General features: G+C 47.1%; 2 protein-coding genes across 6 annotated transcripts in view; one reads left to right on the top strand and one right to left on the bottom strand.

Moving 5' to 3' along the window:
- ELFN1 (extracellular leucine rich repeat and fibronectin type III domain containing 1) overlaps positions 1-23,250 on the top strand; it is a 248,652-nt gene that overhangs the window by 128,173 nt on the left and 97,229 nt on the right. For all 5 annotated transcript variants that reach the window (XM_083474721.1, XM_083474723.1, XM_083474725.1 and 2 more), the window contains one exon: positions 19,340-19,505. The gene's annotated coding sequence lies outside the window, so the exon portion shown is untranslated. The remainder of the gene's footprint in view (positions 1-19,339; positions 19,506-23,250) is intronic.
- Positions 1-23,250, bottom strand: part of PSMG3 (proteasome assembly chaperone 3) — a 340,750-nt gene that overhangs the window by 264,583 nt on the left and 52,917 nt on the right. The window lies entirely within an intron of this gene.

Genomic DNA, 23,250 nt, shown 5'->3' with positions numbered 1-23,250 from the left:
AGGAGGAGTATCAATGGCCGCTAGTCGTGATGGCTATACAAAGACTCCATGTTCAGTAGTAGTCTACCCTTAGGCGCATGTGGCAGCTGCTGTAAGGCTGGGAAATGGTGGCAAGCTCTTCGGGACAGAGCTGTGTTTGCAATGCCTGGCTTACCACCAGAAAGTTATTTCTAATGTTTAGCAGGAATCTCCGTTCCTGCCCTTTGAATCCATTGGTTAGGCTCTGTAGTGGTTGGGAGTTACTCATGCGTAATCCTGCCCCGTTTGAGCATCGGATTGCCTGGTTAAACCCTCCGGACTGCACAGCCCATCTCAGCGTGGCTGCCCTTAGTCACTCGTAGAATCTGTCTGTGGGTGTTTCTTAAAGCGTTGCCAACATAAGAGTTGTTTGACGCCCAATCGTTTCCGCCTCTCACTGCGCGGGAGTCTCCTGCGCAGGGTGGGCGTGGGCAGTGGGGTGCTTGGGCTCTCCTCGCTAACTTCCAATGAAGAGTCCTGAAGCCCCTGCACCTCCCTGTCCCGTTGCTCTCCTGGATCCCTGGTGTTACACTCATTCTCTTCCCCTCTTTCCCAGCTGAGTCTCCCCCTAGCGCTAGGACCTTCCCCTGCAGAATCAGAGACCCTCTCCTTCTCCCGTGCCTCTGATGGCAGTTCCTTGACAGGCTCCTACCCTCTGGAGCAGCAGAAGAGGAGTTTGCTCCATCTTCCATGGGACAGCCCTTCAGGTACTTGAAGTTGGTTCCCATATCACGTCTCAGTCTCCTCTTCTCCAAGCTAAATTTATCCAAATCTCTCAACCGTTCCTCATAAGGCTTGGTTTCCAGGCCCTTGATCATCTTGGTTGCCCTCCTCTTAAGAAGGATATGGACAAGCTGAACAGGACATAGGACTTCAGGTGGGGTCTGACCTAGGCAGACCAGAACTAAACTTCTGTTGATGCAGCCTAGAATTGCATCTGTCTTTTTTTGCTGCTGGGTCACACTGTTAACTCAAGTTAAGCTGGCGGTCTACTAAGACGCCTAGATCCTTTTGGTTTTCAAGCTAGGTTTTCCCCATCCTATATTTGTGCACCTGATTCTTCCTGCCTATGTGCAGAACTTGGCATTTGTCCCTGCTGTTAAACCATTGGTCCATTGACTTGAGTGCTGTCTATGCTGGTTGTGGCAATCGATGGTTTCAGACTGAGGTCTCTCTCTGGCCTACATGGCGATGCTTGAGATTGAACCCAGGATCTTCTGTATGCAACTTAATCATCTAACCACTGATCTATGTCCCTTCCCTAATTCAGCAGAGGTTCTGGACCTCTAGCTGGCTTGGGTCTTAATGAAGGAAAAGGACAAGGAAGAACTGGTTGTTCTTTGGAGAAACAGGCCTTTTGCATAAATTTGAGCCTCGTGGGGTGCCATAGGAATGTGGTCAATCAATCTCTTGCCTTCCAGCTCCCGTGTTAGATGAACAAATTCACTAAAGAGGCAGAGAGGTCTTTGTGAACAACGTGGCGTTATTATTATTTCTCCCTTTCCTTTTTCTTTGCATAGTTTTTACACAATAGTTAGTCAGCCCTCTGGGGGGAAGAAAAGAAAAAGAGAAACCTTCTCCTTATCTCAGGATTCTTCAAGTGATTTTACCAGCAGGAGGCTTTGGCAGCAGCTCTTTTGTGATCCAAACATGGGTGCCGGGAACTCTGCAAAGAGGATTTCTCTTTCAGAAACTATTTATAAATTACAACCTATCTCCCTCTTCTACCACCCTTCAAGCTGATCTGCTAATCACACATTGCAGCATTTAACCAGCTTCCATATGTCAAAAGGACTTCATATGGCAGCCTTCGCCAACCCGGCGCCCACCAGATGTTTGGGCCGGATGGGTGTTGTCACCCAAAAACATCTGGATGGGGGCCAAGGTGACAGAGGTTGTTCAAGAGCCTTATAATTTCTTCCTGTGCCTTGCGTCCTGCCCCAAAATGGCAGTAGGTGTACTTTCTGGTGAGGAAAGAAGTGAACATTTATTGTTGTTGATGTTTAGTTGTTCAGTCGTGTCCGACTCTTCGTGACCCCGTGGACCAGAGCACGCCAGGCACTCCTGTCTTCCACTGCCTCCCGCAGTTTGGTCAAACTCATGTTCGTAGCCTTGAGAACACTGTCCAACCATCTCGTCCTCTGTCGTCCCCTTCTCCTTGTGCCCTCCATCTTTCCCAACATCAGGGTCTTTTCCAGGAAGTCTTATCTTCTTGTGAGGTGGCCAAAGTATTGGAGCCTCAGCTTCAGGATCTGTCCTTCCAGTGAGCACTCAGACTATATTGGGGGGGGGGGCAAAATGAACGAATTCCTATGCCCCACAAATAACCCAGAGATGTATTTTAAATAAAAAGGCGCATTCTACTCATGTAAAAACACACTGATTCCCAGACTGTCCATGGCAATTGGGTCAGATCTGGCCCCCGGGCCTTAGTTTGCCTTCCCATGCCCTAAATGGCCTCAACCCAGTAGACCTAAACGTCTCCACCCCCATCATTCAGCCTAGACACTGAGGTCCAGCTCCAAGGGCCTTCTGGTGGTTTCCTCACTGTGAGAAGTGAAGTTTCAAGGAACCAGGCAGAGGGCCTTCTCAGTAATGGCGCCCACCCTGTGGAACGCCCTCCCGTCAGACGTCAAAGAAAGAAACAACTATCTCACGTTTAGAAGACATCTGAAGGCAGCTCTGTTTAGGGAAGTTTTTAATGACTGGTGTCTTAATGTATTTTTAATCTTTTGTTGGAAGCTGCCCAGAGTGGCTGGGGAAACCCAGCCAGATGGGCAGGGTATAAATAAGAAATTATTATTATTATTATTATTATTATTAGCCTCATTGGGTGTCCATGAGTGTCTAGTTTTATGAAAGAAGGAGAAAAACATTTCTCTACCCACTTTCTCCAAGCCACGCATAATTTTGTTCTAACTCCATGATCGGTTATCCCTTTGGCCTGCCGTATGAACCGAACTGATTGTTTCCATTTACAGGGAGGTAGCTGTGTTGGTCTGCATAGTCGAAACAAAATTAAAAAAATTCCTTCCAGTAGCACCTTAGAGACCAACTAAGTTAGTTATTGGTATGAGCTTTCGTGTGCATGCACACTTCTTCAGATGCGTGCACACGAAAGCTCATACCAATAACTAACTTAGTTGGTCTCTAAGGTGCTACTGGAATGAATTCTTTTATTTTGATTGTTTCCATGAAATATCTTACTCGCTAGATCTCCTGCCTCAGAATGGTTTTGTTTGCAGAGTTTGATTTGCTGCTTTCACGGTTGTCTTGTTGGATTGTAATTACATTTTTTAATCTATTTTTATTTGTACGTCACTCAGAGAGCTGTTGCAGTTGGGCAGCTGATAAATGGATGAATGGATGAGTGAATAAAACACCTTATGTGGTATAGGAGTCATCAATTTGAGCACCGCTTTCTCTTGTATGAATCAATCTCCCTGAGTGTTGAAATCAGCACCAGAGAACTTTCCCTGCACCCCACTGTGGGGGTTTTTTTGGGGGGGAGGTGTTTGGCCAGTGAGGCCTTCTCTGTGATGGCGCCTAGCATGTAGAACTCGCCTCCTGGAGAAATCCACCAGTAGCTCTTCTGCTTTATAGAAGGGCAGCTGAGAACATAGAAAGAGTCAGGTCTTTGGTCTATCTAGCTGACCAATGTCTACACTGACTGGCAGTGGCACTTTGGGTTTGAGGCAGAGGTCTCTTCCCTAGAGATGCCAGGAATTGAACCCAGAACCTCTGCCCAGGCCTCCTAACTTCTGGCGGTTGATGTTTTAAATGGGTCCTGTTCTCTGTGGGTGGATCTACACACAAGGGAAAAAATGCTATAAATAAGTCAGAAATTAAATTGTTATAACAAAAAACAAAAAAAACCCCACTATGGAAAATCTCTTAGAAATGTTTTTTTGCTCTCTGGTGCCAACTGGTGCTGCATGTTTATAACGCATTCAAAACGCTGTTTCTTGACTAATGTAGCTGAGTCCTGTGTTTTCTTACCCTGATTTTTTCGCTGTAGTGATATGAGTTTTAGGGAGAGGGGGATGAGTCTGGATAATATCCTGGGCCCCTTCCAGGCCTACTTAGAATCTAGCAGAAGAGGCTGCGGTACAAGCCATAACAGTTCCTTTGTTAAGGGAATGGCTTTGGCTGGCCAGTGAAGTGTCACCATTTGCCATGTCCAAAGAGGTTGCTCTGTTGCCATAGAGACAAATGCGTGAGCCTTTTCCCACCTCACCCATCAACCTAGGATGGAGAACAATAGGCCAAGGGGGTCTGTGCATGAGAGAATGGGGCATGTGAGTTTGGGTTGATATTGGGAGCTGGGGAGACACAGAGAAACATTTGCTTTGTGCTGGGCCCTAAACTTTGACCTGGAGCTTGCCTGGAAACCTTATGGGGGAACAAGATCTGCTGTTGTGAGCGCCTCCACCCTATGCTCAGGTTGTGCATGTGTGTAAATAAAAGCATAAATCCTAAAGACGCCGCAGTCTCCATTTCCGAACCTTGGAAAAGCACAAGCAACTCTGGAGTCTCTCGCCACTCGGAGATTAGGGTCCATGCAAAAGCGTATTTATTATTTACTTTAATGTTTTATAGCTTTTTGGTCCATTGTCTTAATTAGGACAGTGGGTGGAGGCTAAAAATGGAAGGATGCTGCTATTGTTTTTGCCCTGGCTCTGGGTTTCCCTGGAAGCATAATTCTGGCCAGACCAAAGCACACCGCTGAGCTACGCGGACTTTTGATCTGATCCCCTGTGGTTCTGACGATTGATGCTTTGCCCTGGTGATACAGATAATCGCCCCCCAAAATGTGGCCGGTGTACATTTGCCCTGTCCTTACTTTCTTTTGAAGAGCACCCTCGTCAAAGTATTGGACTCAGCAAACCTGAGATCGTCTTCCCCACCTCCCTCTTGCCCTTTTGCTCTTGACCCCCCCATACCCCCCACCCCCAAGTGTTCCTCTCCTCTACCGGAGATTCAGGCAGAGCTGTTTGCTTAATGCACACAGCAGCTCTTTGAGAAGGAAAAGAGAATGGACAGTGGAACGGCACAGATGTGTCACTGTGCAGTGATTTCCGCTTCGCCTTTGAGTCCGGTACCAGCAAACCTCGACTCTGAATGTGAGATCAGAAGGGAAGGAAGAAGGGCCCCGTTTGTTCCTTCTCGCATTGTGACAAAACGCTGGAATGTGATGGGAGATTAGCATTGGGAAGGAGCCAGTTTGAAGAAGGCTGGGCTTGGCTTCATGCCTTATCCTCCCTCCCTCTTCTCCTCCATAGCTAACAGTCAGGCTTTTTCTCTTTTGCCCACAAACCTTCCAGCGTGAGGGTAGGGATGGGCACATCAACCAAAGCCCACCCCGTTTTATTTTGGCTGGCACTCAGTCAAAAAACTCTGTCCCATTAAAAAAAAAAGATGCATGAAAATTTTGCATTTAAACTGTATGCATTATTGTATGCCATTCCCCCAAACTTGCATTTTTCAAAACATTAAAATGCACATTTTAGGTGCATTGCAAAATCTGGACAAGCATATCATTTGACTGGGAGTCATGTTCTTTTTTAAAACAAACAAACAACTTTTATTGGGTTTTGTGAAAGATGCTTTGAGTTCCCATGGGGAGGAAGTGGCAAATAAATGTAATAAATAATAAATATTAGAGGGCTTCCAGTAGTGATCTTTATTATAGAAAAAGGGATGCTGCCAGGACCTCCCTGGTTTTGCTCGTGCAATGGATGAAGGTCTGGGCGATAGGAAGCAGCCTTTGTCGAGAGTTTACTTTCTAAGCAAAGTCCCGTTTAATTGACTGCTTCGGTATGTCAGAAAGTCCATCAGCTATTTATCTCTCATCCACGCAGAATATTCTCTCGCTTTGGCTTTGACGGACAGGGAAGAGCAGGAACAGCTGTAGATTCGGCTCCTTTTCGCCTGACATAATGAAGGCCCAATTAAGAATGAACTAACTGTGCCTTCCCTTCTTCTTCTTTTTCACTTCTCCTCCTTCGGTTTTGCTAAGGCTTTTCCATGAGTTTCCTTTGGCACCTGCTCTCTGTGGCTTTGGCGCTTCCCGCTGGGCAGGCAAATGGGCAGGGCTGTGTTGATGCTGGCATAGTTGGGCATCTGCCAAGGGCCCACCCCCTAGCCCCACTCCTCCTCCTCTTTGACATGGGGACCTAGAAGATGTGGGGCTTCCCTTGCGCTTGACCCAGAAGCTGCACTTCATAGAAATGTCGAGTTGGAAGTCGTCCTGAGCTTCATCTAGCGCCAACCCCCTGCAATGCAGGAATCTCAGCTAAAGCAGATGCCAACTCTTTTTTATTATTAAGAATAATTTTTATTAAGAATTTCAGCATAACAATTTATCAAAGACATATCATTCTCATCACCCCCTCTAATTTTCCCTCCCCCCTCCCCAAGAAAAACCTACCCTCCCACCCCCACCTGGACTTCCCTCAGCTCCTCTCTCTGGTTTTTCAGCACATTTTATTCTCTGCATATTATAAAATTGTAAAGATCCTTAAATTATCTGTCTATATATTACCAATAATAAATTTGTGTTTCTTTATTCAAAACCTGCCAAGGAGTCCAGTTCATTTCGTTGTTTCTTTAAGTACTTTGTAAAAGGTTCTCATTCTTCTTTAAAGTCACAGTTGTCCTTATCACAGAGTTTGTGTGTCAATTTTGCCAGTTCCACATAGTCCATCAATTTCCCTTGCAACAGTTTTTTTGTCAGGATTTCTTCGTTCTTCCATCCTTGTGCTATTAAGACTCTTGCCGCCGTTGTCGCATACATGAATATGTTCTTCAATTTCCTTGACAGGTCTTTTCCTACAATCCCTAACAAAAATGTTTCAAAATAAAAAAAATCCTTCCAGTAGCACCTTAGAGACCAACTAAGTTAGTTCTTGGTATGAGCTTTTGTGTGCATGCACACTTCTTCAGATTCTTCGTGCATGCACACGAAAGCTCATACCAAGAACTAACTTAGTTGGTCTCAAGGTGCTACTGGAAGGATTTTTTTTTTATTTTGACTATGGCAGACCAACACGGCTACCTATCTGTAACTGGAAAAATGTTTCAGGCTTTTTTACAAATGTTAATTGAAACATTTTCTTCAATTCATTGTATATCATTTCCCAGATTTTTAAAATTTCACTACAATCCCACCACATATGATAAAAAGTCCCTTCTTCTTCCTTACATTTCCAACATATATTTGAACCAGTTTTGTACATTCTTGCTATCTGTACTGGTGTTATATACCATCTATACATCATTTTCATGTAGTTTTCTTCCAGCAAAGAGCAATCTGTAAATTTCCTAGCAGATGCTAACTCAACGCACCCCTCTTTCACAAAACATCACCTGCCTTTCTAGGGTGAGATAAGGCTGGAAGTGGCATGCAATGTTTGCACAGTGTAGGAGGATGGCATGAGAGTTACAAAACGCAGGCACACAAAAACCGAGCCTGATGCTTTCTATCTAAAAGGTTAAATGCAATTAATATTAGGACAGTTGGGACAAAATCTATATCTAATATCTAACATTCAATCAAATGTCACAGTTTTTAAATCATTCCCACAGCAAACTATGCTCAAGCTGGCTTAGAACATAATAAATACAGCAAAGTTTAGATCATCAATACATTAATGAGAAAGACTGTATCCTCCCATATAACCTGCCTGGGCTCTGAGATCTTCAAAGGCGGCTCTCCTCTCAGTCCTGCCAGGCTAGCTCCCTCCTTGCTGTTCCTCTACCATCAGCTGAAGACTGGCTTACGAACTGACTGGTTTTCTTTTTCTTTTGTAAAGGAAATGGCTTTTAAATAGTGCTGTGCTGTTTTCATTATCTGAATTTTACTAGATGCGTTCTAAGTCTATTAGAGTTTAATTGCTTTTAAAACAATTGTCTGCTATACTTTTTTTTTTAGCTTTTTGTATTTTATCTGCGTCGTTTCAATTGGTGTAAGCTGTCTTGAGTCCCAGTCTGGGGAAATGGTGGGGTGTCAATAAATAATACAACAACAATAACAACAATTTGTGAGAACAGAGACTGAAGTATGTACAAGCAGCCTGGGCTGGCTGTAGAGCACAAGCCTGGCGTTTGAAAACATGCATGCAATCCAGAAATCTCAACATTTAATTCCTCCCCCCACTCCCCAAAAAGGCTTAATCTGAAGCTGTCCAGCTGTGGTTTATAAGTACCAATCTATTGCTTTGCAAGTTTGTAATTCCAATGCCCTTAAAGCGTAATGATAGCTAATCTATCTGCAGGGGGCCGGAGAGCCGCTCAGCTTTGCTGAGACATTAAGGAAGATACTGTAAGCTGGCGACAGAAGAAACAGAAGGCTTTATTATAGAAATGTGCTCCCAGGAGTCCAGCGCATTCCTCTGTTCTCTGGGTGGTGCAGGGCTTGGCTATTATTCCAACTGTCGTTCACCAAGACGCTTATTTGCAGTGCTTATTTCCAGAGCATTGAATAAATGCCTCTCCTTTTCAAGAGGGAGAACGGCGACAAGGGGTTTTTAATTTTTAGCAGTTCTCAGCCCACATGGCCGTGCCTCTGTCAGCTGAAAGAAAAAAGCACCAGTCTTTCTGGACCAAGTAGATTGATGTTACAGGAAACATGGGGTGGGGAGGAGAAAGGGAGAGATTTCGCAGCCAGGGAGGTGGGAAAGGCTGACTTGGAAGCCTTTGACTTCTCCCGTGATAGATTAACAACCTATATCGCGGTGCAACTCAAAGATTTGCAGCTCAGTGTAGGGTTACCAGGTCAGGAGCACCCAAGACCTTGAGATTTCAGGGCGCAAACCTGAGACCTAGGGGCAGCCCTTGATGATGTCATAGAGTGGCCCCGAGCGATGACACAGGTCAGGCCCTGGAGATGGGGGTTAATTAGGAGAGGGCAGCCGTGGAGGGCAGCCCCCAGCACAAGTATCTATGCTGTGATTGGCAGCAGGCAACTGCTGAACTGAAGCTTGGAAGCTGCATTCACACTTTTCTTTTTTCTTTTTTAATTGCTTTATTGAACTTAAAAAAGTTTTCTTAATATATTGTAATGGGTATGACTTACTCGTGCGTAAACTGGTGCCTTTCTCGGTTAATTTGCCTTGTTAAAACTTTCTGACTGCACAGCCCCTTCTCATGGTGGCTGCCTCAGTCACTGGCAGAATCCGTCAGTGGGCGTTTCTTGAACATCTTCCAACATAAAAGTTGTTTGACACCCAGTCTCCTCCTCCTCTCACTGCGCGGGAGTCTTCTGCGCAGGGAAGGCGTGGGTAGCGGAGGACCTGGGCTCTCCTCACTGATGTCCAGTGAAGAGTCCTGGAGCCCTCTCTCCAATTCCCCCGTCTGCCCCCCTTTATCCCTGGTGTTGCGCTGATTGGCTTCCCCCTCTACTGAGCTGTTTCTCCCCCTGCTGCTGGGTCCTTCGCCAGCATCATCTGGGAGCCTCCCCTTCGCCTCTCCCTCCGATGTCAGTTCCCTGACATCCATATATTAAAGACACTCTCCCACCTGGAGTTTCAAGCCCTGCACCTGCCACCTGCAGGGGGACAGGCAAACCTGGAGACTTCAGGTCACACTTGGAGGTCTGGCAACCCTATCTCAATACTATTTTTATTTATTTACTGTTATTATTATTATTATTATTATTATTATTATTATTATTATTATTATTACAACATCTATGTTCCATCTCCAACCCAACCTCCAGGGAGGCATACAGACTTCCCTCCCACTCCATTTTACCCTAACAACCCTGTGAAGTAGTTAGGCTGAGAGATGTTGACCGGTCCAAATCCACTCAGTGGGAATTCAAATCCTGGCCTCCCAGATCCCGGTGTTTATTCCTGCTTTATAAGTAGGGTTGCCACCTTTGTTCTGGCAAAATACAGGACAGGGCAGGACAAAGGCAGTTGGGGAGCGATTTTTTTTTCATATTTGTTGTTGAAGTGACTTCAAACCAACGCATTACAGTGGATGCTCGGGTTGCAAACGTGATTCATGTGGGAGGCACATTCGCAGCCCGCAGCATTCACAATCCGCAGTGGCGTGTCTGCACATGAACAGGTTCTGATTCGGCGCTTCTGCGCATGCGCAAAGCACGATTTAGCGCTTCTGCATATGCGCAACTGCCAAAACCCGGAAGTACCCCATACGTCTGGGTTTTGGTGGTCCATTACCCCCAAAAAATGCAACCTGAAGCATCTGTAACCCGAGGTATGACTGTACAATTTATTGCAGCCTAACAGAATGGCCCCTCTGGGATTTGTCACACATGTGCGCACAAACACATACACACAAATTTGTAAATCTGTCCATGCCTGGCTTCCCAGAACTTAAATGCATGACCTTTCACACACCCTTTCCAACCCTTGCATTTGGAGAGGATCCCTAACTTGGCAGAGAGAGACAGAGAAAGAGAGAAAGCAGGATGACCTGAAATACAGGACATAGCATTTTACACTGAAATACGTGACAATCCTGTATTATACAGGACAGGTGGAAACCCTATTTGCAAGCTGGGAAAGGGGACCTGAATTACCTAAGGTGGTCATCTGAATTTATTGCTAAGCAGAGTGTAGTGACTGTAGCAATGTGGAGACTTTTCATGCCAGAGGATACTTGGGATCACCTACCTTGCTGCCTTTGAAAAACCAGCCTGTCTGTTACTGAGAGGTCATGCCTGCAGTTCCATAGCCTTGGATCACAGTCTTATGCAGAGATGGATAACTTGTGGCCCTCCAGATCCTTCTCATCACCCCTGATCGCTGGCCATGCAGGGACTGATGGGAACTGGAGACCAGTGACCTCTGGAGGTCCACAGGCTCCTCATCCTTGGTCTAGTTCCCACTGAGATGAACCACCTGTGGTGGGACTGCAGCATGTCAGGCTGCAGGCCAAAGCTTAGGTAGTGTGGATGCTGTAAGAATAAAATGGAGAGAGGGAGAACCATGAGCATCACCTTGAGTTCCTTGGGGGCAAGACATGATAGAACTGTTGTTGGCATCTGTCTGTCTGGAGAAGTCTCTTCTCCTCCAGAAGAACTTGGGCTTCTCAGACAACAAGGACTCCCTTCTCAGCCTCACTGATGTGGTCCAAAGGAAAGCAGAGCAATACATTTGGCACCAGCTGAGCTGCAGGAGTTGCAGGAAGGAGGCTACAAGGTGTCATCCAACCACCTTAGGGACTCCACTCTGGATCTGAATAGGGTTGACTCACTGAGAGCCAGGGTGGTGTAGTGGTTAAGAGCGGCAGTCTCGTAATCCGGGGAACCGGGTTCCTGTCTCTGCTCCTCCACATGCAGCTGCTGGGTGACCTTGGGCTAGTCACACTTCTCTGAAGTCTCTCAGCCCCACTCACCTCACAGAGTGTTTGCTGTGGGGGAGGAAGGGAAAGGAGAATGTTGGCCGCTTTGAGACTCCTTAGGGTAGTGATAAAGTGGGGTATCAAATCCAAACTCTTCTTCTTCTTCTTCTGAAATAAATTTTTATTTGATTTTCCAAAATATAAACATACAACAAAACCATTTCCAAAAACAATTATTGAGAGTACTCTGAATTGCCTGACCTTCCCCCCCCCCACACACACACTTCCATGGGTCCTGTCGATTCTATTTCAACTGCATATCCTAGATTATCTCTACATTAAAGGTACCCCTGCCCATACGGGCCAGTCTTGACAGACTCTAGGGTTGTGCGCTCATCTCACTCTAGAGGCCAGGAGCCGGCGCCGTCCACAGACACTTCCGGGTCACGTGGCCAGTGTGACATCGCTGCTCTGGCAAGCCTGCACCAGCGCAGCACACGGAACGCCGTTTACCTTCCCGCTATAAAGCGGTACCTATTTATCTACTTGCACTTTTAAGGGTGCTTTCGAACTGCTAGGTGGGCAGGAGCTGGGACCGAAAGACGGGAGCTCACCCCGCTGCGGAGATTCGAACCGCTGACCATACGATCGGCAAGTCCTAGGCACTGTGGTTTTACCCACAGCGCCACCCGCGTCCCTAGCATCTCTACATTACAAGTGTGTTTAAAATCCTGCTGATGTTTTGACCTGTTTACAATGAATTTGTATATGCATTATAAACATTTCCCATTCTTTTTAAAATTTCGTGTCGTCTTGGTTCCTGAGCTTCCCAGTTAGTTTTGCCATTTTGGTATAGTCCATCAACTTGTTTGAGGGACAAGGGTGGCGCTGTGGGTAAAAAACCTCAGTGCCTAGTACTTGCCGATCGTATGGTCGGTGGTTCGAATCCCCGCGGCGGGGTGCGCTCCCGCCGTTCGGTCCCAGCTCCTGCCCACCTAGCAGTTCGAAGGCACCCTTAAGTGCAAGTAGATAAATAGGTACCGCTTTATAGCGGGAAGGTAACGGCGTTTCTGTGCACTGCGCTGGTGCTGGCTCGCCAGAGCAGCTTCGTCACGCTGGCCACGTGACCCGGAAGTGTCTCCGGACAGCGCTGGCCCCCAGCCTCTTAAGCAAGATGAGCACGCAACCCCAGAGTCGGTCACGACTGGCCCGTACGGGCAGGGGTACCTTTACCTTTGTCAACTTGATTTGCCATTTTTCTCTGGCCGGGGTTACCTCTTCCTTCCATCTCTGGGCTAGTAGCATCCGAGTGGCCATTGTAGCAATGTAGGGTTGACTCTTTAGCCCATGGGTAGGCAAACTAAGGCCTGTGGGCTGGATCCGGCCCAATTGCCTTCTAAATCTGGCCTGCAGACAGTCCAGGAATCAACGTGTTTTTACATGAGTAGAATGTGTCCTTTTATTTAAAATGCATCTCTGGGTTATTTGTGGGACATAGGAATTCATTCATTATTATTTTTCAAAATATAGTCCGGCCCCCCACAAGGTCTGAGGGACGGTGAACCGGCCCCCTGCTGAAAAAGTTTGCTGACCCTTGCTTTAGCCTTTTCCCCTCCTGAAGATAGGAGCAGGCCTGAGTCAATCTAGACTTCCACAGAATGTTGAAGAGGGAACATGACAGTGTTAGGAACTGGAGATATAAGTCCTGACAGTCCGCTATCAGTATGTGTTTTTAAATGGTGTTTCATATAAGCTGTCAGGATGGAAGAGATAAAAATTGCAGATGCTTTGCTAGTAACAGCAGCAGCAGCAGCGACCCAAAAAGAAAAGAAGAAAGTCAGATCGGAATGTGTCAGGGAACTGGTTCAATCCAAAACGGCGCTTTGGTTTTCAAATTATTCATTCAGCGCTGATTGCCCGGTTCGGCGCTATTGTTCAGACGGCAGTGTGATACCTTTTAGCAAAGTGTGGTTAAGTTCAGGGAAAGTGAATGTAAAAATTACTTTGTGCTCATCAGATGTGCTCCCTTTGTGCTTCGGGGATTATACGTCTCTTTAGTTTAGTGACAGAAAGAAGTTTGGCAGCTTTTAACATCTGTTATTACCGCACGGGCTCCTGCGGTGATGGATGAATGTGCTGCGATCTATCCCGGCTGCCTCCTCTGCAGCGGAATTGCGTTCCAGAAGCAAAATCTTTATCGGGCGCATCTCTCAACCGCCGTTCGAGACTTATGAGGCTGAGGCTATTGTCAGGCGGGGCTGAGAGAGAAGCCATATGAATGCAGAAAGTCTCTGTCGTGCACCAGATGAATTTTAGCCGAGGGCTGGCAAGCCATCGATAAAGATCACCCCATTAAAGCACCCCTTCCCCAAAATGCTTCTGCTTCTATCCGCACCATTTTTGAACTACATTTTCAGATTAATCCGGACAGTGCTTTTTTCTAAAAATAATGTTTAGGGGTACTCTCATTTTGACTCAAGAAAATCACCATTTTATAGTTCAAATCGGGGAAAATAAATACAGTGGTACCTCGGGTTACAGGCGCTTCAGGTTACAGACTCCCCTAACCCAGAAATAATACCTCGGGTTAAGAACTTTGCTTCAGGATGAGAACAGAAATTGTGCTCCGGCTGCGCTGCAGCAGCAGGAGGCCCCATTAGCTAAAGTGGTGCTTCAGGTTAAGAACCGTTTCTGGTTAAGAACAGACCTCCGGAATGAATTAAGTTCTTAACCTGAGGTACCACTGTACAGTAAATGGACAAAAGTATAGAGATTCACAAAATGTTTAGGGGTACAGTGGTGCCCCGCAAGACGAATGCCTCGCAAGACGGAAAACTCGCTAGACGAAAGAGTTTTCCGTTTTGGAAAACGAATCTCCTATGGGCTTGCTTCGCAAGACGAAAATGTCTTGCGAGTTCCTGCAGGTTCCCCCCCTCCTTTTTCTAAGCCACTAAGCCACTTATCAGCTGATCCGCTAAGCCGCTCAAAGCCGCTAATAGCGCTAATAGCACTAATCCGCTAATCCGTCAATGGGCTTGCTTCGCAAGATGAAAAAACCGCTAGACGAAGAGAATCACAGAACGGATTCTTTTCGTCTTGCGAGGCACCACTGTATGAGTACCCCTGCATCCCATCAGGAAAAAAGCATTGAGTCTGGCTCACACGCAAAATCTCCACCTGGTGCTTGGATTATTGTGGGAGAAAGCATTGTAGAGACAGAGGGGAGCCAAAGGGTCATCTAGTCCAGTCCACTGCAATGGAGGCATCACAGAATGGGGGGAGACTTTAAGAAATCCACAATCCCCAACCCCTGACCAGACACTCAAATCACACTCCCTGTGTATCTTTCTAAAAACAGGTTCGATGCCAATGGACTGGCCCAAGAAATGACAAAAGAATCATATAATTGTATGAATCATAGACACATAGAATCATAGAATTGTAGAGTGGGAAGGGGTCAACAAGGCTCATCTAGTCCAACCCCTTGCCAAGGCAGGAATCTTTCCCCCCATGTGGGGCTTGAACCCATGACCCATATTCTGATATATGCAGTTAGGTGTACACTTGAGGATTGCTGCAATTGAAAGAGGGCTCTGTTTTGCAACACAGGGGGTTTTCTTTGCTGTACCATTGAGAGAGAGCAGATGCACAGCTCACCTGGTCACAGTCTTCCCCAATCTGGTGAGCTGGATGGTATTTCTGTCTGCTGAACAGCCCTTCAAACACAGGACTGCCCTCTGTCAAATAGGACACAGTGCCACATTTAGGGTCAGAAAAGTAAAGCGGGGCAAAGACTCCGCTGCTCCCTGGCAATGAAAGGTATACACACACACACACATTTTTGTTAATTTTTTAACATAACATTTCAAACAATGATTTAACATATCTCCTTATCTTATACAATATTTTAGACTTCCATCAACCTCTGAAGATTTTCCGTTCTTTATCACTTATTCTGCACTTCTTAATTTCTCTATTACTTTTAATTATCATTAACTAATAATTCTCATCATAGTCCTCCTTGCAATATTTCACATAATCCTCCTTACAGAACTTCTTGCAGTCCTACTCGCGTAATCTGTTTATTGCAATTGCTTTTCAAATAGTTCAAATATTTACTCCAGTCTTCTAAGAATCTCTGGTCCCGCAGGTTTCGAATCTTTCCTGTTATTTATCTAATTCTGCATAGTCCAGGCAATGAAAGGTTATTGATCCACCTCCAACATTTCAGAGTTTAAAACGGGGGAATGCTCCTCATCCCTCCCCCATCATCACCCCAAAGACCACTGCCTGGAGGTTCTCCTCCACCTTATGGATGATGCTATTTCAGGGGAGAGGAACCTAACCTGTCAGTCTTTTATAATAATAATAATAATAATAATAATAATAATAATAATAATAATAATAATAATTTATTATTTATACCCCGCCCATCTGGCTGGGTTTCCCCAGCCACTCTGGGCAGCTTCCAAAAGAATATTAAAATACTATGATACATCAAACATTAAAAGCTTCCCTAAACAGGGCTGCCTTCAGATGTCTTCTAAAAGTCTGGTAGTTGTTGTTCTCTTTGACATCTGGTGGGAGGGCGTTCCACAGGGAGGGCGCCACTACCGAGAAGGCCCTCTGCCTGGTTCCCTGTAACTTGGCTTCTCGCAGTGAGGGAACCGCCAGAAGGCCCTCGGTGCTGGACCTCAGTGTCCGGGTAGAACGATGGAGGTGGAGACGCTCCTTCAGGTATACTGGACCGAGGCCGTTTAGGGCTTTAAAGGTCAGCACCAACACTTTGAATTGTGCTCGGAAACGTACTGGGAGCCAATGTAGGTCTTTCAAGACCGGTGTTATATGGTCTCGGCGGCCGCTCCCAGTCACCAGTCTGGCTGCTGCATTCTGGATTAGTTGTAGTTTCCGGGTCACCTTCAAAGGTAGCCCCACGTAGAGCGCATTGCAGTAGTCCAAGCGGGAGATAACCAGAGCATGCACCACTCTGGCGAGGCAGTCCGCCTTTTATTGCATCCCTATAGTTTCTTCTGTCATTTTGTCTTCTCCCTGCTTTTCAAAAAATCCCAGGACCCCTCCATTTTTTCCCTCCCTGCCCATTAGCCCCATTAAGCTCTAATCTGTTGGTTACGTGCAATTAATTGCCAATTTAAGGGATTTTATATGTCTAATAGAGGTGCCAGTGAAGCTTTCCAAATTTGGGCTCGTTCTTACAGGCTCTGGGGGCTTGCAAAGCTTGCCTTGGGAATGCTTTCCCAGCTCAAGTTAAAATCTGAGCCGTAGAAGAACTCTGGACTTCCCACTCTTCCAGCCCTCCCCTGTACCTCAAACACCAGGGGCGTACTTTGGTAATCTTTCAAAACATGGCACCCTGTGAGAAGCCAAAAATTGGCACCCCCAAATGAAGCTTCTCAGTTATGAAGTTTCCCAATTTTGCAGCCCATCAGCTGCCTTAAAAAGTAAAGATAAAGGGACCCCTGACCATTAGGTCCAGTCGTGGCCAACTCTGGGGTTGTGGCGCTCATCTCGCTTTATTGGCCGAGGGAGCCGGCGTACAGCTTCCAGGTCATGTGGCCAGCATGACTAAGCCACTTCTGGCGAACCAGAGCAGCGCACGGAAACGCCATTTACCTTCCCACCGAAGTAGTACCTATTTATCTACTTGCACTGGTGTGCTTTCGAACTGCTAGGTTGGCAGGAGCAGGGACCGAGCAATGGGAGCTCACCCCATCGCAGGGATTTGAACCGCGACCTTCTGAATGGCAAGTCCTAAGCTCTGTGGTTTAACCCACAGCGCCACCCTAAATCTGGTGCTAAAAACACTCTCCCTCCAAGACCCCCAATCCCCCAGGTGTAGTTCTCTTGAGGGGACAAAAATATTTAGGAGTTGGCTTCAGTGCCATTTCCCCTCAGGGCTTCCCCATGGGTGGTCCAGCCCAATCAAGGATCACATGCAGCATAGCCAATCAGAAGTCACCGGAGGCAAGAGAGAGGAATGGACAGTGAGGACAAGCAAGGACAAGGCAAATAAAAAGCAAAGAAAGGTCTAGAAAAAGCCATCAGATAAGGGAGGCGTTTATTGGAACTGCTTGTTTTCCCTAAGGAATCGCTGCCATGTGTTCTTCTCTTTCTAGCACAGATGTCAGACCTCATCCTGAGCATCTCTCGCTTTCCCATGAAACCTTGGGGAACCCATCTATCTGATTGATTATGCTGTAGCCACTCTCCCTCCAGATACCTTGCCAACTGCCCAAGAGATGTTCTCAAGCCGACATTCTCTTTGTTAATATTTGCTCGCGGACTCATTAACGTCTCTCCAGCCCCCGACCTGCCTCCTTTGATGTGCTGACCCCCATCCTTTTGGTCTCTCCATCTTCTCTGGCATTCACCTTGGGGGCTGCATATTGCTCTCTTTGTGGAACCATCCAGCACTAGATCATAATGGCCTTTTCTAATCTTGTTGTCCTTAATAGGATTTTTGCCCAATACATCTGAAATGTGTAGATATGGATTTTGAAGATAATAAAATTGCCTAATGTGCAGGAGGGTTAAGGCCACACCAAGATGGAGGTATCTGAGTGCAAAATTCACGCAGAGTATGCCAGATGTGAAGGGCACCTGCATACCAAAATGGCTATATCTTCCTTTTGAAATGCATTTGAGGAGGGGGCTAGGTCCCCCCTCCCAGTTTGTCATTGCAGAACAAAGGAAATGCTAATGATATCGACATGTAGACTCCAGGGGTGGACACTTCTGCATAAGATCACACATTTTTCATAAGAGTCCTCACAAAATTTTGTCAGGGTTTCAGTGTGCACTCTAACTTATGTGCACTGTATACATGTATACCTAATATACACATGTATACCTAGTTGTTGTTGGTTTATGTCTGTCTAGAGAAGCGTTCCCCAAACTTGGTTCTCCAGCTGTTTTTGGACTACAGTTCCCATTACCCTTGGCCACTGGTCCTGCTAGCTAGGGATTATGGGAGTTGTAGTCCAAAAACAGCTGGAGACCCAAGTTTGGGGAACACTGGTCTAGAAAGACAATGGGGTGTGTCTACTAGGGTGAAGTCAAACCACTGTGTTAGCAGCAGCGAAGTAACCTTCCGGGGGTGCAAGCCTGGGCAGTGTGTCTGGAGATCCTGGGCTGCCCAGGTGACAAGACCCCCCTCTTGGCCTCACTGATGCGGTCCAAAGGAAAGCAGAGCAAGACGTTTGGCACCAGCTGGGCTATAGGAGTTGCCAGAAGGAGGCATACAAGGCGCCATCCAACCTCCTTAGGGACTTGGCTCCAGATTTGTGTAGGGTTTACTCCAGGGGTCAGCAACCTTTTTCAGCTGTCCACCGTCCCTCAGACCATGTGGTGCGCTGGACTTTTTTTTGGTGGGGGGGAATGAATGAATTCCTGTGCCCCACAAATAACCCAGAGATGCATTTTCAATAAAAGGACACATTCTACTCATGTAAAAACACGCTGATTCCCAGACTGTCGGCAGGCCGGATTGAGAAGGTGATTGGGCCGCATCCGGCCCCCGGACCTTAGGTTGCCTACCCTTAGCCTTTTGCTTCTCCCAAAGATACCCCACAAGGCTGCAGAGGTTTAGGATCAGAGTTTTCCTTCTCTTAGATGGGCTACCTTTCCAAGTTTATGAGCCCCATCTGCCCCTCACCTCCCTCTACACAACATGCGCAGAAACCGCCTTCTTTACCATTGGACCCACTGTTAGTCTCATCTGCTAGATTCTGTCTTCACATGTAGGGGGAAGTCTCTAACTCACCAAGGGTTTGAGACCCATCAGCTACCCCCACCTGGTTCAGCTGACCAGACAAAACCATTCATGTGGGCTTTGATGTTGCTGGCAATGGAGTACACTCTTGACCATTGTCCTTCGAATCGTCTGTCTGTTTGAAATGTCAGGTCTGCTCTTTCCACAGGTCTTTTTCCCCCCTCCCTCCCTTGACCAGATGTTAACCTTCTCTCTTTGGTCCCTGTTCCTTTTTTGCAGTTCAAAGGCCACCTTTGGTGACCCGGTCCTTCCAAGACCTTCAGAAACCCTGAGTCCATTGTGCCTGGCAGCAACACACAGATGATGAGAAGGCGAAATCCATGACTTCCGCTGGGGAACATCCATTTGGCGGCTGCTTTCAGATGTCAGAGTCTCCGGCACCAAGGTAAGAGGTGACCTTTTCAGTCAAGTCTATGGGGAGAGGCGTGAGATGCAAAGCTCAGAGGCTGGGGAGGGAGAGAAGCTTTTTCTGATAAAACACACGTTGAAAGGAACCCGCACACAGTGCTGGGAGGTCTGTTTGTTTTGTCTTCCCAAACGGGGAATACAAATGGCCTTTGACAATGGTTCAGAATGGAAACAGCAGTTTGCGTCTCAACATACGTCTGGAGATATAGACAGCCGTCGAGGCATGATCTGGGGTTTGTTGTTGTTGTTGTTGGTACTGGGAAATCTGTGTTTGGCTGGTGATCTGTTGCTCTGAATGGCAAAAATACGTACAACATGTTCCTTAAACGAACCCAAGGGCAAGGTGGCAGTTCTGTCACACAAGGCGAGTCATTCCTAGCTTTTGCCAGCGTCAGGTGGCCAACCTGTGTGGGTGAAATAGCCCTGAAATAAAATCCGAACCCACCGCCTCTAGGGCTTCTAGATTATTATTGGGCTCCAATTCCCATCAGCCACTGTCATCCTTGGCTTAGAGACTGTGGTCCTTTAAATGAGTCAATGTCCTTTAGACTTACCGTACTCTTCCATGTATAACACACCCCCATGTATAAGACGCCCCTTGTTTTGGGGGACTAAAAATTAAGAAAATGGGGGAAGGAGATTGCCCAGAGTTGTTCAGCTTTTCTGTGGATTGCACAGTTGTTGAGCTTTTTTTAAAGGGGGGGCGCCTCCTAATGTTTGTCCCCTCACCGGCAGAAGCAGTTGATTGCCCGCCCAGTTGCCGCAGCAACACCCAATCAACACCACCCCTTACCGCAGACACCAATAACACGCTGCCAAACATCACTGGCTTCCGGCATCAACCAATCCCACGTCACCCCTGGGCACTACCCATTGTATAAGATGACTCACAATTTTAAACATTATTTTTCAGTAAAAAAGCCCTAGTCTTATACAGTGGTATCTCGGGTTACGAACTTAATTTGTTACGGAGGTTCCGTTCTTAACCCCAAACCATTCTTAACCTGAGCCGTGCTTTTGCTAATGGGGCCTCCCACTTCTGCCACACCGCTGGCACACGATTTCTGTTTTCATCCTGGGGCAAAGTTCGCAACCCGAGGTATTACTTCCGGGTTAGAGGTGTTTGTAACCCGAAGCGTTTGTAACCCGAGGTACCACTATACACGGAGAAGTACTGGATAGGAAATGTGGTAGTTCATGGGCACCTTTGCTGTGAAATCTTCAGTCCCAGCTTGACTTGCAAGGCTCATGCACGACTCTTCCATTGGAAACAGCTTGCCACCCTTTTCTGGGCCATGCAATATTGCCCGTGATAATTCTGCGCCCTAAGACTGGCGTACACTCTAGCGCAGTTCCCTGCTAAAGCGACGTGTTGTGTCTTAAGGCCTAGGGACGACTCCTTTGCTTGTGACCATTGTGCGGGGTTTCATCCTTCCGCTGTCGGAAAGGAAAAGAAGAACTTGGCCGGGGGGAGGGGGGAGAGAGAAAGGGAGAGAACTTTTGAATGGATGTACAGAGTCAAGTGCGTCTCTTTCTGGCAGTCTGCAATTTTTTCGTACCGTTGTTATTCAAAATACGCTTTTCATAAGGACAAAGAGGACCATTTTAGTGGAAACAAAATCCTCTAGGCAGTGGCACCACTGGATAAAGCGATTATTTCCATTACTCCTCAGGAATGCAAGGATGGTACTTTTTTTTTTAAGGAGGGAGTAGTTTTCGCTTTGATAGAGCATTTTGGGTTTTAGAAGGATAACGGCTGAATTGCAATGAAGCTTTGTTCAGGGCTTTGTCTTTTGAGAGGGGAAATACTAGGTTCAAAGACCACAACCATGTCCCCGAAGCAATTGTTCGTCATCTCCATTGCCTCTGTCCTAGAAAAAAAGGACAGAAAGCAAGTTTGTATTAACTTTTTAATGAGAACATTTATAAACAGCCACCTCATACAAGCAATCAAGATGGTGTGCAGTAAAATCGTTAAAACGCCAGCATTCTAGCTGGGGTTCCATTTAGAGTTCGTATAACCCTTATTTCAAAACAGCTGCACTGGTTGTCTGAACATTTCCTGGCTCAATTCAAGATGCTCACATTAGTGTTTAAAGCCTTGATGACTCAGGCCCCAAATCTCTTAAGTACGGTCTTCTTCCCTACAGACCCTCTTGGGTGCTGAGATTGCCAGAGGGGCCCTCTCGGTGGTTCCTCTTCCGTCAGAGGCTCAGGGTGGGCAGCCTGAGAGAGGGCATTCTCTGTGGTGGCCCCTAAATGTGAAGTTCCCTCCTTACAGAGGTGTGTTGGGCACTTTCATTATGCAGCTTCTGGAGGAAGCTGAAGATGCACCTCTTTATCCTCGGCCCTGTATACCTGAAGGAGTGTCTCCACCCCCATTGTTCAGCCCTGACACTGAAGTCCAGTGCAGATGGTCTTCTGGAGGTTCCCTCATTGCGAGAAGTGAGGTTACAGGGAACCAGACAGAGGGCCTTCCTGGTAGTGGCACCCAACCTGTGGAACGCCCTCCCTTCAGATGTGAAGGAAATAAGCAGCTATCTTCTCTTTAAAAGACATCTGAAGGCAGCCCTGTTTAGGGAAGTTTTTAATATTTAATGCTGTATTGTTTTTAACACTCGATTGGAAGCCGTCCAGAGTGGCTGGGGAAACTCAGCCAGATGGGCAGGGTATAAATAATGCTGGCATCCATCTCTCTTGAGAGACAATGGAGTGTGCCTCCAGGGGTGAAGTCAAACTACTGGGTAAGCAGCTCTGTAGTGACCTCCCTGGGGCACAAGCCTGGGCAGTGTGCATGAAGGTCCTGGGCTGCCCAGACAACCCCCCCCCCATCCTCACTGATTTGGTCCAAAGGAAAACAGAGCAAAACACTTGGCACCAGCTGGGCTGCAGGAGTTGCCAGAAAGAGCCGCCCAATGTGCCATCCAATCATCTTAGGGATTCCACTCTGGATTCGTGTAGGGTTTACTCCTTGGCCCCTTTGTTCTCCAAAAGATACCCTGTAAGGCAGAGGATGGTTAGGATCAGAGTTTTCCTTCTCCCTGATGGGTGATCTTCCCAGCTGGACGAGCCCCATCTGCCCCTCCCTTCCCTTTACAGCACATGCAGAAATCACCTTCTTGACCATTCAACCCCCTCTTGGTCTTGTCCACTAACGGAACCTGTCTTCATATGTGGGGGAAGTGCCTAATAATGAGAGCTTGAGACTCATCGGCTGTTTATTACTATTAATAAACTATAAAACCAGAACATACAGAAGAACATAGTGAATCTTGGGAGATGTTTAGGGCATGAAATAGTGACTAACATGTAGAGGATTCGCCCAGCGCTACAAGCGAATAGTGCAAGAAGGAGCTACCTTGAGGCTGTTCCCAGGCAATGCCCTACATGGGACCTGAACTTCCTTGAGTGCATTTATCTGCAGTGGCGAAGGAAGCCTCTCGGGTACCTGGGGTGGTGCACCCATGGGGGCTAAGGATGGGGCGCACCATGCGGCGCCCATAGGAATGGGCAGAGGAGGAGCTAGCGGCAGCGTATATCCTGGGGTGTGTGCCAGCGTGCATCCCAGGGGGGGTATGTCGGTGTCAGTGTGTATCCCAAGGGGGTGTGCCAGTGGCAGGGAGCGTCCCAGGGGGGCACCACCCATGGCGATGTCACCCCCCTCAAGGATGGCACCCGAGGTGAGCCGCCTCCACTGCCCCCACCTTGCTACGCCTCTGTGT

This window comes from Podarcis liolepis, assembly GCF_965112155.1.
Source record: "Podarcis liolepis genome assembly, chromosome: 14".
NCBI classification, from domain to species: Eukaryota; Metazoa; Chordata; class Lepidosauria; order Squamata; family Lacertidae; genus Podarcis; species Podarcis liolepis.
This window is presented reverse-complemented; position numbering and strand designations above follow the sequence as displayed.